Here is a 15,749-nt window from a genome sequence, read left to right as displayed (position 1 = left end):
AACAATAGGGTGGATGGCAGACTTCGGAGAGGCAGAAAGGAGACAGGGAGGAGGTAAGGATATACTGTAGTTGAGATTTAGCTTGGTCTTTTGACTTTGCATCTTTGACCCTGAACATAGAATGTCTAATACAATCTGTAACAAACGCACCATACAGTATGCTGTGTTTTGTGAGTCTGTATCAAAAGTAAGTCTTTCTTCTAAAAAATGTAGCACAGCAATAACTTCCTGTTTACATTGAAGTTCGTGTACACGTTCATGATTGCCGTCTCGTCCATATGCACAAGCAGGTTCAGTACCTTTTCTTGCGTTTATGTGTGCATAATACAAGTGATTGCTGGCTTGTGTGTGAGTTTTTACATACAGTATGTGTGTCTGTGTATGTATGCTCACCGCTGGGGGCTTGTTGTCAGAGCTTCTCTCGACTGGCCAATTAATTATGATGGCCTACTTATGATGTGTAATGGGATGATTTATTAGTAAACACACAAACAGAGAGAGCAGGAGCACAGACAGTCAGGTAGCGGCGCTGCATTGTGGTCTGGGATCATATACTGGGGCAAGATCACAAGCCACCTCTGGCTGTGTCCTACTGGATCAGGGTGAATATTGCAGCACACTGGAGGAGCCGTGCGTCTTTAAAAAGTCTCTAACTCAGCTGTAGGTTGTTGTAGGACGTTATATACTCTAAATATACACATTTTATCTCGAGTCAAATGAGCATATTACTCTTATCAAGAGATGTCCTGCTTCACATACAGCACGCTCACATGCACACAACCAAAACCAGGTTATTTAGAAGAATCAGCTTACAGAGATAATTTGAGAGCATGTTTCCATACTGTACACTTTATACTGTAAATATAAGTATAATAGCCATAAAGTAAGGAGATCTCACCCCTGTGCTGGAACCACGGCTAGCTACATTTTAAATGCATAGTGACTGTAATGTGTTTCAGTTCTGTGTTTAAACACTTGATGGTTAATCAATATTTAAAATAATCCTAAATTTACTAGCAGGCCATCAAGTCAAATTAGGTGTCAGCTGATCATTACATCAATTCAACTTTTGGAACACTGCACACACTAACATGGGGAGGAAAACCTCACAAAATTTGTTTCATAGTTTTACATATTAACCTAAAACAAACAATGCAAATGAACAGTTTGTCAATGTTTCGGTGATCAGTATAATTTAGAATTTGGTGTATCAAATTGGGGCCACTTGACAGTAGATTCCCTGCTTTTTGGTGCCAGTCCACCCCTTCTTGCAAGAAAATTGTTTAATTCAGTTACTTCCTCACAACTTGAGGCTTTCTCTTCCTGTGCCAGCCCCTGAGCAGGGTCAGTGCCTTGTTGATGGGCACAATGGTTGCAGTTGCTAACCTTGACCCTGCCCATACTGATTCAAACATTTAGAAGACTCCTTCTTCACACTCCGATACTAACTTCTAGGCCACCTTCGGACCCAGACCTCACTTCACTCTTTCAGTTTCTGTCTTTTTCTTTACATACACTTATTAAGCTCTGTTCTTTCGCATGTTGTTGTATGAAATCTAAAATGTCCCCCTGAGGTGCGTGTTTGCTGGTTTGATATGGTGGTGCCAGTGTATACACACATATACATGTGTCAGTGAGGATGTGTGTGTGTGTGTGTGTGTGTGTTTGTGTGTGTGGGCAGCATTAGGTGTGTCTTATATGGGTGCAGCAGGTCCGTCCTGGTATCGAGGATAGCAATTTCTTTCCTTGGCTAGCTGTCTGACTAGCTTAGTGGGTGTCCTATTTCTGGATGACACACACATACACACCAAATCCCGTGCCCCCTCTACCATACGTTGTGGGATATAATTTATGATGGCTCCGTAACATATGGACTTTTCATCACTCAATGGCAACAAACTCTCTCCACTCAGTGTTACCGCATATTGTCTCTCTCCCTCCTTTCATTGGTTTTCCTTCATCTCTGTCTCTCTTTTTGTATTTGAGTTTCTCCTTTCTGTTTTTGCTTCTTTTTCCCCATTTTTTCTGTGTCAGAAGTCTTATAAACGGCTTCTTGCTTAATTACTCAATATTTCAACTACTATAATTTTTAAATGTTCAGTAATAACTGATTTAACCACAATATAAAGAAATGTTAAAAAGATGATAAAATAAATAGAATTACTCATCTGGAATGTGAAACTACTTAAAACCTCTCATCATTCAGACAATATGTTTCTATCCCTTCCTACTTTAATTTGCCTTCTAAGTGCCTAAATCTACTTCTTCCCATTCTCCCTTTTCTCTGTATTTGTCTATTAAGACTGCGTTTCTACTTTAGGTCATTATATGTATTTACATTGACCCTGTCCTTTTTGCCTCCTTTTATTTGTTGCCTTTTATTTTGGCGATCTAAGAATTGAGGCATTGTCTCTTGTGTTTTTGTGTGAGAGAGAAACAATTCTGCTGTAAATTTGACGTGATTATTGGTGGTGATAGTGTATATCTTTCATCATGTTCCGACTGCCTAATCATTCGATGAGGGCCGGTGTGTGTTTGTGAGTGTGTGTGTGTGTGTGCTGGCATGCTGACAGCTCATCGTCATGCAACGACCATGTCGCCATGGTGATTATAATAAAACACTTGCTAAGTGCGTAAAGGCTTGGATCGTTGCAGTTTTATTAGCAAACACACACACACACACACACAAGCACAACCACATCATGAAATGTGTGTTACACATTATATATCAACTTCCACACACACACACACACACACACAGTGCAAATGTCCACATTTTAGATTTATCATGCAGTCCCCTAGAAATTCTATAAAGAGCAAAGGTGGTGATTACAATGTTGACCAATGTTGATTTTTCCAGAATAAGTCTATTTATCACTCAGCCAGCTGTGCTATTAGTATGTGTCCAAGTGTGTGTGTGTGTGTGTGTGTGTGTGTGTGTGTGTGTGTGTGTGTGTGTGCCGTTAGGCTGAAGGGTGTAGGAGAGGCAACAACAGGGACATTAAAGTGAAGACCTACTTTTATATGAATATTTGAAACCAAAGTGTATGGTTACAGGCACAACATTCACAGTTGCTTCATTATTAATGATATTATTTATATTTAAGATATAACTTCACTCTGACCTTTGCAAACTGCAAATGTATTATGGACTTGTGAATTATATTGCACTTGAAGATGTGTAACTACACCTTTGTGAAGCTGTATCATATGCAGTTTGTCAAAGAAAGTCATATTGTCATTCTAAAACATTGATTCTAAACATAAAAAAAACATATTTTTCTTTTTAAACGAGGTGGAAACAATGTAACAAATCACCTTTCTAATGCAATCCAATTCATTGACATCACAAAATGCAGCCTCAAAACTTACCAAAGAAATGAGGCAACAAAGTTGTCACATGACAGAGTAAAGTATTTATCTTGTCATTTTTTCATCAATATTTCTTTCACATTTACATAGCATGCACTTTCCCATCCACGTGGGCTTTCTTCTGTTCTATTCTATTCTTAACATGCTGGCACTCTTTCTGTAACTATTGATGCTACTTTGTCCTAGTGATGAAGCAAGCAGGCCGTTGTTGGGTCGATGTGTGTCATTGTTATATTGATGTGAGGACAGACCCCTGGGGCCTGCAGCCATCTACTCCCCTGAAAGCAATAAATCTATGGCCTACTGTTCCCTGTGCTGTCCCCAGTATAGCTGCTCTCACACACACACATTCAGTATACTGTATATATACAAAGGACACATATACACAAGGTTCTGTTCTAAACTGCAAGCAGCACAATCTCATTTGAAAAGAGGGAATATGCATTTTTCACTTCTTCCATGCATTGCGCCTTTTTTGCCTTTTGTGTGCAAGGGTGTTTGTGGTTAAGCGACCGACCTGTGTTCAGTTTCTATGAATCATTTCAATTCCCTTCAGTCAGCCAGTAGAGGCCACTCACAGCATTCAGTACAGACAGACAGCGCACGCACACACACAGACACACACACACACATGCAGTCGACAGCTGTCCATTAGAAAGCAAGGGAGAGGCTGGAGAAGTGAGAGCGCAGGAAGCGGCAGCAGAAAGAGAGGATGAAAGATATCGGGATCTGAAAAAGTAAAAAGGAGGCAAAATAAAAACGGAGAAAAAAAAAAGAAAAGGGTGAATAGAAGAAGATGAGAAGAGTGATAATGATATAGAGAGGAGGATAGAGACAATGCTCATGATAACATGTCTTATTTTGTTTTTTACTATTTATTCCTATCAACTCAGCTTTACTCACAATCACTGTTTCTGACTGAGGCAAAGAGAGAAATTGGTGAGAAATTGGAATTGACACTCATCCAGTTCCTGTCAGTAGTGAACAAAGAGTTTTGTTTCCCGTCGTCGCTGTAATAATACAAAACGTTGTTGTTGTGCATTCACTCTACTGTAATCCATAATATGTACTTACTTACTACTTTAACATGTATATATTTTATCTTCTTTTCTTTATGGTTATGTCTGTCAGTTACTGGCTGTGTATGTGTGCTGGTGTGTGTGATGAATATACAAACTCTCAGAACATTTACAACAATATACTGATGTGTTTTACATTCTCAACTGTCCAGCTGTGCCCTTTTGCCTCGTTTCTGTTATTAAAATCAATCTTCATAAACAGAATTTTAAAAAGGGTCATTTTTATTTCTTTCCCCTTTCAGCAAGGTTTCATTTTAAAATATGAAAACTTGTTCTCATCTTGTGTTTCCTGAAAAACAATTACAGTACATTACTGAACATTGTAGAGAATAGGAAATGCAGTGTCACATTTGAAAGATACAAATGAGTGGAAAACAACAAAATAAGAAATGTATATGCACTTTCATTAATCCATCTGTTCAAAGACAGTAAATTACATGTTTAAAGATAGATTGTTAAATGTCACATACATTTTTTTGGCGGACTGGCACACGTTTGCCCATAGTGTGTTGGAGTGATGAAGACAGCAAAGGGGTGTGTGTGTGTGTGTGTGTGTGCGTGTGCGTGTAATCCGGGGGTTTAAGGGTGAAGTCGCAGAGGATAGTTAATGAAATCATCTTAATCCTACTCGCTGCTCGCTTCTCTCCCAACAGAGAAATCTTTATTCCTGTGTCCTCCTTTCCCCCTTTCCTCTGTATCTTCCCTCCTTTTTTTCTTTCTGTCTTTCATTCTCTCTTTCTTTCCTCTTTTTCCTTTAATTTTCTTGCTCTCCACAGTCGTCTCCCCCTCTCTTTCTCTCCTCCACAGTAACTAATTATTTCATCTTGAGCATGGAAAGGAGACGCCAAATCAATAAGTCTCCTCTGTGGAAGCTGAGGGGAGGAAGGATGGGGGAGGAGGAGAAGGTGAAGGGGAGAGTTGCCAAAAGAGACTAAATGCTAGAATTGTTTTTTTGTTTTTTTTTACATCTTTATTGTCTTGATATTAATATGGAAAAAGACTTTCGGTATTTCTTTTATTTTACAGCATTTCAGCTTAAGTGAACATAATGATTTAACTGATGGTTAATAGACATTACTTGCAAATTTGTATTGTCTACACTTTTACACTTTAGTAATTGGTGATTGTACTTTTCTTTTTCTAGCACCATGACAGCAACATTTCTCTGGCTGTGCTGACTCTCCAGGGAGCATGACTCTGAGCAAAGACAAATAAATTGTTACATATTCTACATGATCTCTGTAGGAAGAAGAAGTTGTGAAACAAACTTCTGTGGTCATACGACAGTTTAGATGGTTTTACAGTCGTATCCAACGTTTTAAGGAAGAATGAGGCAGCATTAGTGAATCAGGCAGCCTGGCACTGAAGACATAAAAAGAATAAGAATACAAATAGAAGAAGTGAAAAATGCACAGGAAGGCTTGAAAGAGTTGACCTTCATGAGGCAGAAAGGACACAGAAGTTTGGAGGATTACTGCTTCAATATTCTTTTGGTTATATTCCTTTCTGGGTGGGGGAGTGAGTGGAGATTCCTCTCTGTGACTAATGTGATGTTTGTCAAATCCAAACTTTCTCCTGCTGCCCCCCAACCTCCTCGCAGCCCTCACATGGACAAGTTCTCTCTTTGTTTTCGATTCACTCTTTTTTTTTTATAGTTTGTTTTGTCTGGCTGTTTTGACCGGCCCACCTGCAGGTAAACAGGCAATTGTATTCTGTGACCAGCTTCTGTGTGTGTGTGTGTGTGTGTGTTTGCATGTCTCCAGTTCATTGCTCCTCCCGGTCCAAATGTGATTTGTGCTATTATACTTGTGTGTGTGTGTGTGTGTGTGTGTGTGTGTGTGTGTGTGTGTGTGTGTGTGTGTGTGTGTGTGTGTGTGTCTGCGGAGGTGCTATCTGTGCTCAGATAAGACTGTAAACCAGATTAATCTGGCGTGGAAGAGCTTGTCAGCAGGACCACTGTGCGTGCATGTGTGTGTGAGTGTTGGTCTCCTCCCTCCAACTCAGCCAGCCCATCAGGTGAGCCATTGGTTCCTATATTGTCTGTGTGTATACGCGTGTGTGCGTGAAGGAAATCAACAGAGAATGCTGTATAAGTGAATGAGTGTGTAGGGTCCAGCGCTAGATAATGTGATCACGGCTCCATGTAACACAGCATGACAAGCGCTTGTGTGTTCGAGTGTGTCTCTGTGTTTGTGTGTGTGTGAAACACGCCATGACAACAGTGTCTCTCCATACCACTGTGGAGAGAATGGATTGCTCTGCTCTCCAACTCGAGATGCCAAAACACACACACACACACACACACACACACACACACACGCACACACAGACTCAGAAATACACATTTCTCATCTCACTACTTCTGATATACACACACCTACACATGCCTATATGTACTGTACACAAACTGTACTAAGGGCATTCATACAGATAAAAGTGTGAACAAAAAATAATAAGTTTAAAATCACAAAATACCTACATAAAATGTGCCAGAATTGTCTGAAAGTCATTATTTGTGCTGTTGCTCCACAGTCATACTCTTTATATCATTTATATCATTTTTTAATGACCTCACTATCACAACAAATGCAAAAGTTTCTGTCAATATTTCATCCAAGTTTCTCTGTAGTTCAGTCTGTAATATGCTTTATTTCACAAAGCCTGAAGTTATGAAAGACAAGACAATGGCAGATGCGTCAGCAAAGTCACACAACTGTTGTATGTTTACATTCAAGTGACCAAGCCTTAGAAGCTGTAGTAGTTATGACTCTTGTCTGCCAGAAATAAAGAAGGAACGGGTTCGAGATGGATGGGCGGGTCTACAAAAGGTCAGACTTTAACCAGGCGGTAACCTTCGGCTCTGAAAAGTGTTGTTCCGCATTTGGTTGTACTTGGCTCCACCCTCTCGTGTCTTCTGGCAATTTCTGCTTGCAAACAGTGATGTCACGTTGACCGTGTCCACTTCTTGTATAAAGTCTTTGACTTAAACACGGGGAAACTCTGATTGTTTCACAGTCAGTGTTGGTTTCTTTTAATCTAAACCAATCTGTCCCAAATCCGAAACCAAGTTTTTTGTTCTTTAACCCAACTTAACCTAAGGGTGTCTGATTAGACATACGTTTTTGGAAAACATTGATTTGAAATAGAAGCATCAGGCCAGAAAAAACTTATATTTGTTGTCCTGGTGGGCAATTACAAACAGTCTTTTGTGCTTTAATTTGAAGAGCTTGTTGGAGTCAGAGTGCAAAATAAAGTTATGTGGATCTGTACACTGTTTAGACACTCAACATACCTTTGTGATGATGACTTTCATCTCAATCAAGTGCAGTTGAAGAAGTTAAAATGTAACTTAATTGACTGTAAACCAGCTGAAATAGGTCTCTCTGCATTCCCTCATATGACATACACAACCCTCATACATTTGCATTTCATCAGAGATGCTGGAGGCCACCTGCAGTGCAGCATGGGACTCTGTGTCTTATTCAAGGGCATTGCTGGTGAGAACTTTAGAAGTAATACCAGCATCCTCCAGCTGCCAGCTCACAGCCAGAGAACACCCCTGTCTGTGGCGGGGATCAACCCAACAACCTTTGGGTTATTAGTCAGCCTCTACATCCAGGCCAACCTAGGGAGAGGTGGTGGGTGGGCAGGTGGGTTGTGGGATGGAAGCCAAGTGTGTGTGTGTGGTTGAGTGGGTGGGGGTGTTGCTTCCCCAGTGTAAGGAGCACACTGCATCTTCCCCGACCACTCTCTGACAGGCCTACATACATCACCACCCCCAACACCTCTGTTTCTCTCTCCTCTCCCTCTTCATCATCCCTATTCCCTCTATCCCTCCCTCCATCCATCCATCCACCTCTCCTCCCAGCCTCCCTCTCACCTGCTCCCATCTCTCATGAGTGCTGGTGTCTTTCTCAGCTGCCCACATCTCTCTCTTTTTCTCACTTTCACCTACTCGCAGCCCCCCCCCCCCCCCACACCTCTCACCAGGCCTCCCTGAGTATCATTTACATCGATGATGCCTCATCATTACCCCTGCCCTACTTTATCTATCACCCAGCAGCTCCAGGGCCTATTCCTGCGCCGTAGGCCTTATTCCTATAGTCTATCAAAGTAGATCTCAACCACTGAAGCAGCTCCTGAACAACTGACTGTTGTTTTCACAGTCTGTGTGACATTTGGCTTTGAGATTCATTATGAACTCTAGGAATGTCATAGTGAAGTTCAATACAAAAAAACTGTATGCCTGTACTTTTTGAATACAATTAGGTAACATCAACCGCAACCAGACATTTCAAAGAAAAAGAAGTCCAGTAAAATTGTAATTGCTTGAAATGTATTTTTAAATGTATCATGCCTCATGCTTGGATGCAATGTGATGTTTCAGACATGCAATCTGATTGATCAAATTTTGTCAATTTTAATTTCTATCAAGTACAATCAGACATATTAATCTGACTGTTCTCTATAGAGGAGAAGAGAGGTGTCTACTTACAACAGCCAATAAAACTTAAAATAAAACCATTCATATAAAAACTCTTTCAATATGTTTGGATTTTTTATTACTCCTTCATATCTATTATAAAGAAAAAAAGGACTCATGTGACATATGAATTTGGTTTATTAAGAATATAGTTAACATGTGGGCAATGAATAAAGGAAAACTGCGCTATAAACCATCATATCAGTCATGATTCAACCACCGAACACTTGGCAGGCAGAGCCAGTCAGAGTCCTGAGCCTGAACCTTTGGGCTCCAACGTATGTATTCCTTATGCACCAATTGCTTTTAAGTGGCAAGACAGAGCAGAGAAGACTTAAGGTTCTTTTAAGTTGGCAACATTTCCTCAGTGATGAATAAATCCTTTGGATTAATTCCTAATGAATATAAATCTGTGATTATGAGAGAGCAATACGGTTGTGCCAATGTATACTTGGATCAAATCCTTAAAGTATATATTCCATACAGTGACAGGTTTACAGTATGTTGTGCATTTAATGATGTAATTACAGAATATATGTTGGCAACACACAGAAATACAGATTTCATCACATACCAACAGTATTTTATATGTACAATACCTACAGTCTGTAAATGTGTAGTACATCGTGTGTAGTGAGTAAGTATGTACATGCATTGTATGCAATGTAAGTAAGACACTTTACACACATTACAATCATCATCAAAAGCTATACACTAAAAACAGAACACACAACATTCGTCACACATTAAAAGCAGTTCTGTAGAATAATGTTCTAATAAAACATTATCCTCATCTTATTACATAAACTACATGACCTTTGCATTGGGTCAGTTGCAAAAATAGGTTATGCTTTATTTTACACGTCTGTAAGTTCCTAATAATTTCATATTCATTTCTTGTACGGTTTCCTGGAAAGAACCATGACATTTGGCACAACGTGGTTGTATCTGCGACGCACCATCAGTCAGGGATGAACCATCATACCTCCAGCTACTTAAATAACTGCAACCGCTCACTGACGTATATTGACATACAAATTTCTCCTGAAAAGATTAGTAACATTACCTTGACCTTGGTGTATTGATTTTTGCATCTTCTGCTCTTATTAAAAGAGGAATGGGATGTCCAGCTTGTATCACTCAACAGCAAAGTGTACTCAAGGAGAGTTGCGGAGGTTCAGCAGCCTAAAGGACCTCACCACTAAATGTGTTACGGGTTGTGTGTCTGGCTGATGACCTCTGCATGTCATTCAGTCACTTTTCTGTTCAGTTCAATTGTCTATTATTGCAGCAATATCCTGAATAACAAGAAAAAATGCATTGAATAAGCATCCTCGTGGTGCAAGCTACTGTACATACTGTACTCACAGGTACAGCAAGGGATTCAATTTCAGCCTTTGAGCTCTGTGTCAGGTCATGTTTTGCACCTTTCTCATATTTCCTGTTATTTTCCACTGTATATAATTACTGTATTATTGAATCTAACTTTTAAAAGAGTGCCTTGGCTGACATGAACAGAAAACAAAATGACAATGAAATGACGGCCAAGATAAGAGAAAAGTGTGAGTAAAGTCAGACGTTTGTAGTTGAAAGTGTTGAAAAGTTTCTAAAAAACTCACTCCACCTCCTCTTCTCTTCTCTTCTCTTCTCTCTGATTCACTTCCTGTTCTTACCTTTGCCCTCATATCTGCTTAAGCCACAAGAGATATCAGATCAGTCTGTGTGTGGATGGAGTGCGCAGGGCTCTCAGGGTTAAGTCCCTCACTGTTGCTTCACGGCGCTAAACCAAAGGAATCACGCATGCAAGTGCAGTAGAGGAGGACTTAATAATATGAAAGAAAATTGATTTTCTGGAACGAGATTTCTCCTTTGATAAGGTATTAGCTGGGAGGGGAAAATGTTGTGAATCTTCATTAAGAGCCTCCGATATGCACTGGGATAATCGCAGGGAGAAGAGTACGAATGAAAAATGAACACAAAGGGGAAAGGAAGAGAGTCATACATTAGGGACAGATAAAGAGAAAGAAAGATTCCAAGAGTAAGAGAAAAAACAGAAAGAGAGAGAGAGAGAGAGAGAGAGCGAGGGAGAGAATAACCCACTCCCCCACACGTATGCACATACTCGAGTCAGAGACTTAAGCAGGAGTAGGCCTCCCTTAATAAGAGTGAAAATTGATTTCTTTCCACTTCCATAAGATGAGATCTAAAGATGATGAAGGTGAGGATTGGGCTGCAGTTCATTATGGAAAATTAGACTACATTCAAGCTTGCCGTATATCCCTAATATATCTACCCTGGCTTTATCCAACACTTCTTCACACACACTGAACAAACAGACGGGGAAGTTAAGAGAGGGGCAGCAGACAGAAGAGGAGTGATGAGAAAAAGTGGGGGGAAATAGGATGTGGTGTATAGCAGAGTAAAGCCGAGATAATGAGACAGGAAGACAGAAAAAGTGGAATTGTGGAAATCAGGTGGCAGACGGGCAATAAAAGAAAAGAAGCCAGTAAAAAAAAGGGGAGATGAGAGAACAGTTTGCCAACAATCTCTCTCCCACAGTAGCGAGCATTAGGCAGAGCTGAGGTGAGCATGAGAACAGAGTTAGAGGGGATAACAGGCAGATGGACTGACTGTGGAGAGGAGAATTGAATAGAGCCTAACCTCAGCTAATACCACTGACAGAAATGTATGACAAACCAGCAGAAATCTACAGATCAACTGCAGTAAGGGATCCTTTTGTTGAGTCAGAAAAATTGCACCCACAAGACCAAACACAGAGCCGGACAGACAGAACGGAAAGTAATAGTTTGGAGCTGAGATTGAAGTGGCATTTTACTTAAAGTTCAGTTCAGAACACTAAAAGCACAGATTCACTGGTGCAGAAAATGACAAAATGACCCAAATTAACAACAAGTGAGCAGATTTTTGTTTTCTAATTGTGTTTCACTCTGTGAATTGCATCTCACTGATCCTGTGTGTACATGCCTGTCATCATTGTGAAACCTCCGAATGCAGAGCTCAGACTGTGATGTCTCTGTTTCTGTGTGTGTGTGTGTGTGTGTGTGTGTGTGTGTGTGTGTGTGTGTGTGTGTGTGTCTCTCTCTCTCTCGCTCTCTGTTTCAGCCTGCGGACTGTCAGTTAATGTGTGAAAATAGAAGGTGGAAAAGATCAAACCCAACTGACCTGAGAATAGTACTGACACCTTCTCACCACACACGTCTGTCTGTGTGTGTGTGTGTGTTCATTCCTGTGTGTGTGTGTGTGTGTGTGTGTGTGTGTGTGTGTGTGTGTGCGTCTACACATGGGTGACAAAGAGAGAGAGAGAGAGAGAGTAGAATATAGAATGAAAGGAGAAAGATAATATCACAAAAAAAGTAAAGGAAACAATGAAACAACAACTGAGAAATAGAAACTTCAGAGTAGAAACAGACCAGGAAAGAACGACAGAATAACAGAGAGCATGACAGAGAAAGACAGACAGAGAAATAGTGTGTGTGCGTGAGAGGAAGACAGAAAGAGAGGCGCAGAGAGAGATGGGGGAAGGTGAGAGGTAGAGAACATTTATTAGGCCGATGCTTCATCTACAGATACAAATCACAGGCTGTTATCACACTGAAGCAAACCTTGCTAGGACCCTACACTTGGATCCATCTCACCCACGACACACACACACACATTAATGCAATTCTACACACACACACAGCTGTGGGAGGTGTGTGCGCGCTCTTAGTGATAGGATTATAAATAGAGCCATGGACAGACTCTGTGAAAGGTGAGAACATCCAGTGGGCATTATCAGGAACACACCAGCAGATGTGTGTTAGGTTGTATGAGTATTTGTTTCTTGCTGTAGCTTTTCACCTGTGTTTGTGTGCACCAGAGTCTGTGTTTTTGTTTGAATAAATTAATAAGGGAGAGGGGAGGAGAAAGACACCTGAATGAATTATTTATGCTGCATTTGAGGACAATAAGAGCTGTCACTGCTAGCACTGCGTAAAGTCCTTAATTTGTGTTTTGGGCCAACAAACTCAAACTCAAAATCGATCGACTGTACACAATATTTTGCAATGTGTGATTTTCATAAATGTAACACTTGCGTCATGTCAGATGTTGTTTAGAACTCATAATGTTAAATTAAAGTAGTTACTTCACTTGCAATTGAGAACAGCAAACATGCTGTCACACTTAATACATTCATGCACAGGCAGGAGCCGGTAATAATATTAACAATAATAATAATAATAATATTAATAATGATACAGTTTTCCTTAATTATATAGCACATTTCAAAACAGATTACAAATAAAAACAAAGCAAATTAGAACCAAAACATGTACAAGATATAAAACAGGATAAAAACGTTTTAGTACCTTAAATAAATAATGTCAAACGATAGAAGAAGAGATGTAAAAGAGGTCACAAAGTTTGTCTGCCTGACAGCAAAGGCCCGGTCACCTTTAGTGACAAGTCGAGACCCATTAGCAGGGCCTTGCTGGAGAAACTCGAGCAGTGATCAGTCTCACGGTGAGTTAGCAGATCACAGATACTGTATAGGCAGAGCCGGACCATTCAAGGCTTTAAAAACAAGCAGTTAAAGCTTAAAATCAATTCTAAAACGTACAGGTAACTGGTGAATGGCAGCAAGGATTGGTGTGATGTGGTCACTTCTCTTTGTATGAGTTAAAAGCTTGGTAGCAGCGTTTTGTACACAGTCCACTGTGTCAAAATAACAAATTACAACCAAATAAACAAATGGCCATGATTATAATCAAAACAGAAAACATATAAACAAAAATAAAAATATTACTAAAAAATTTAAATTAAAAAAGAAACAAGGACCAAGGAAAATGTTCAAGTTATTTGGGAAACATGTATTGTTACTCTCCCATGGAAGTCCATTTCAAATGGAAAGATGTATTAATACTGTATCATGTTATTTATTATGCACTGCAATGCATTCATTGAGGGAAAAGATAGATTCACCATTTTTCAACCAAGGCATTATTATGGAGATAACCCTACAGCTCTGTCTCAGTTTCTCATTGGACTTGGACAGTCCACATTCAAAACAATAGACTTACAGTAAGTATACAATGAAGGGGCAAGCTATTATTCTTAATTAGCATACTGATTAACCTACTGATATTCATGAACAAGGGGTATGGCTAAAAGACAATCAATAAAAACCTGATTCAAAGCATGTATTTACGATTGTCTTTTTGTATTTCGTAGAACATATTTAAGACTGTCTAAATGTCTTGTTGTTGAACTTCCTGTTTTGGACAAGTAGATTCCTACTTTTGAAGGCCTAAACAATTGCCTGGCTTGTTTAAGTCCAACAGTACTAAAACTAATGATGGGTTAGTGCTATACACAGTTGCCAATCACAGATTTGATCACTTTGATCACTTTGATTTAATTTCTTGGCTAAGAACGTCAACATTTTTAGAATGATTATTAAAATGTGTTATCAAAGTTGCAAACGAAATAAAACTTTGATACAAAACTCAGAAATCCCAACCGGTCAGTGACATTTGAGCAGCAGGACGTTTTTGTTCCTGTAATTTCCTGTAACATAAATGCACAACAGAAAGGTGTCTAAGTTAAACTCGATCCATTCACACACACGGTAGAGCTCTCTGAGTTACAGTCAAATGCATTATACATTGACTGTTTAAAATGACTGGTGCTAAACCACCCACATGCTCGCTTCCCATTGCTAATGCCTTCATTTGTACTGCATATTGTATGTCCTGTGTTAAAATACTGTGACTTTGAAAATGCATTTAAAAGGCATAGGCTCAAGGTGAGTCATCTAATCACTTACCATGTTCTTGGGCGGTTGTTACCTCTCTCTCTCTCTCACACACACACACACAGACACACCCACACACACACACACACACACACACACACAAAGGCAATAATACAAGTATTAACAGAGGGACAAGCGTATAGGAGAACACTATGCATACATACACCTGATTCTGCTCACACACACTAACACACACTTAATACAAGCTCACGCTCTCTGGATTGCCCAGTAGAATAATGGAGGATCTTTACCCGTCTCTTCTATGTATTTATTATAAAACATAGGCCCTCAGTTTTGAAAACCAAAACAGCTTGACCTCTCCTCTCCGCCCCCTTCCTCCTTACCTCCCCTCCCTCTTAACTAACTACCTATAGTATGAGGTTCTCGTTTCCCCCGCCACCACTGCCGGCCCTCCCTCTCTGGATGAGAGCGTATAATTCAGTGTCTAATAAGGGTGGATATGCGACGCCTCACTTTGGGGAGAGGGGATAAGGAGAGAGGAGAAGGGTGAGGAGGGGGGCAGGACTTCATCCTGTCTGCATTCAAAGAGGTGATGCACACCAACTCACACACTCACACACCACTATTTTACTCCCTTGCTTCTTTTTTACTCCCTCGCTGCAGTGCAGTCGTTAACAGGCCGCCCGCCACACTCTCCTGCTCTCGACCCCAGGCAAGTGTAAGGTTAAACACTGAACTGAACTCTCCGAGACGGCACGGGAAAAGGTTGAGAAGTTACTCTTTTCACATGTTTTCTTATTTTACGGTCTTTGGGATATTAATACAATCTTAGAGATGTGCTGGTCGAATAGAAGACCGGAAAAATATTTAACAAAACAATGAAAGGAAAAAGGAAACAAACTAAATAAAAAAAGCTAAATAATGAGAGGCAACCAACAAAGATGAGAAGACCATATGACAAATGGAGAAGTCCAAACAGAAGTCAATGGGCGGTTGGTTAAGAAAATGATGAATTCAAAAAGGTGCTCTGACACCATTT

This window comes from Anarhichas minor, unplaced genomic scaffold (genome assembly GCF_050575085.1).
Source record: "Anarhichas minor isolate MPS153535 unplaced genomic scaffold, ASM5057508v1 ptg000042l, whole genome shotgun sequence".
NCBI lineage: Eukaryota > Metazoa > Chordata > Actinopteri > Perciformes > Anarhichadidae > Anarhichas > Anarhichas minor.
This window is presented reverse-complemented; position numbering follows the sequence as displayed.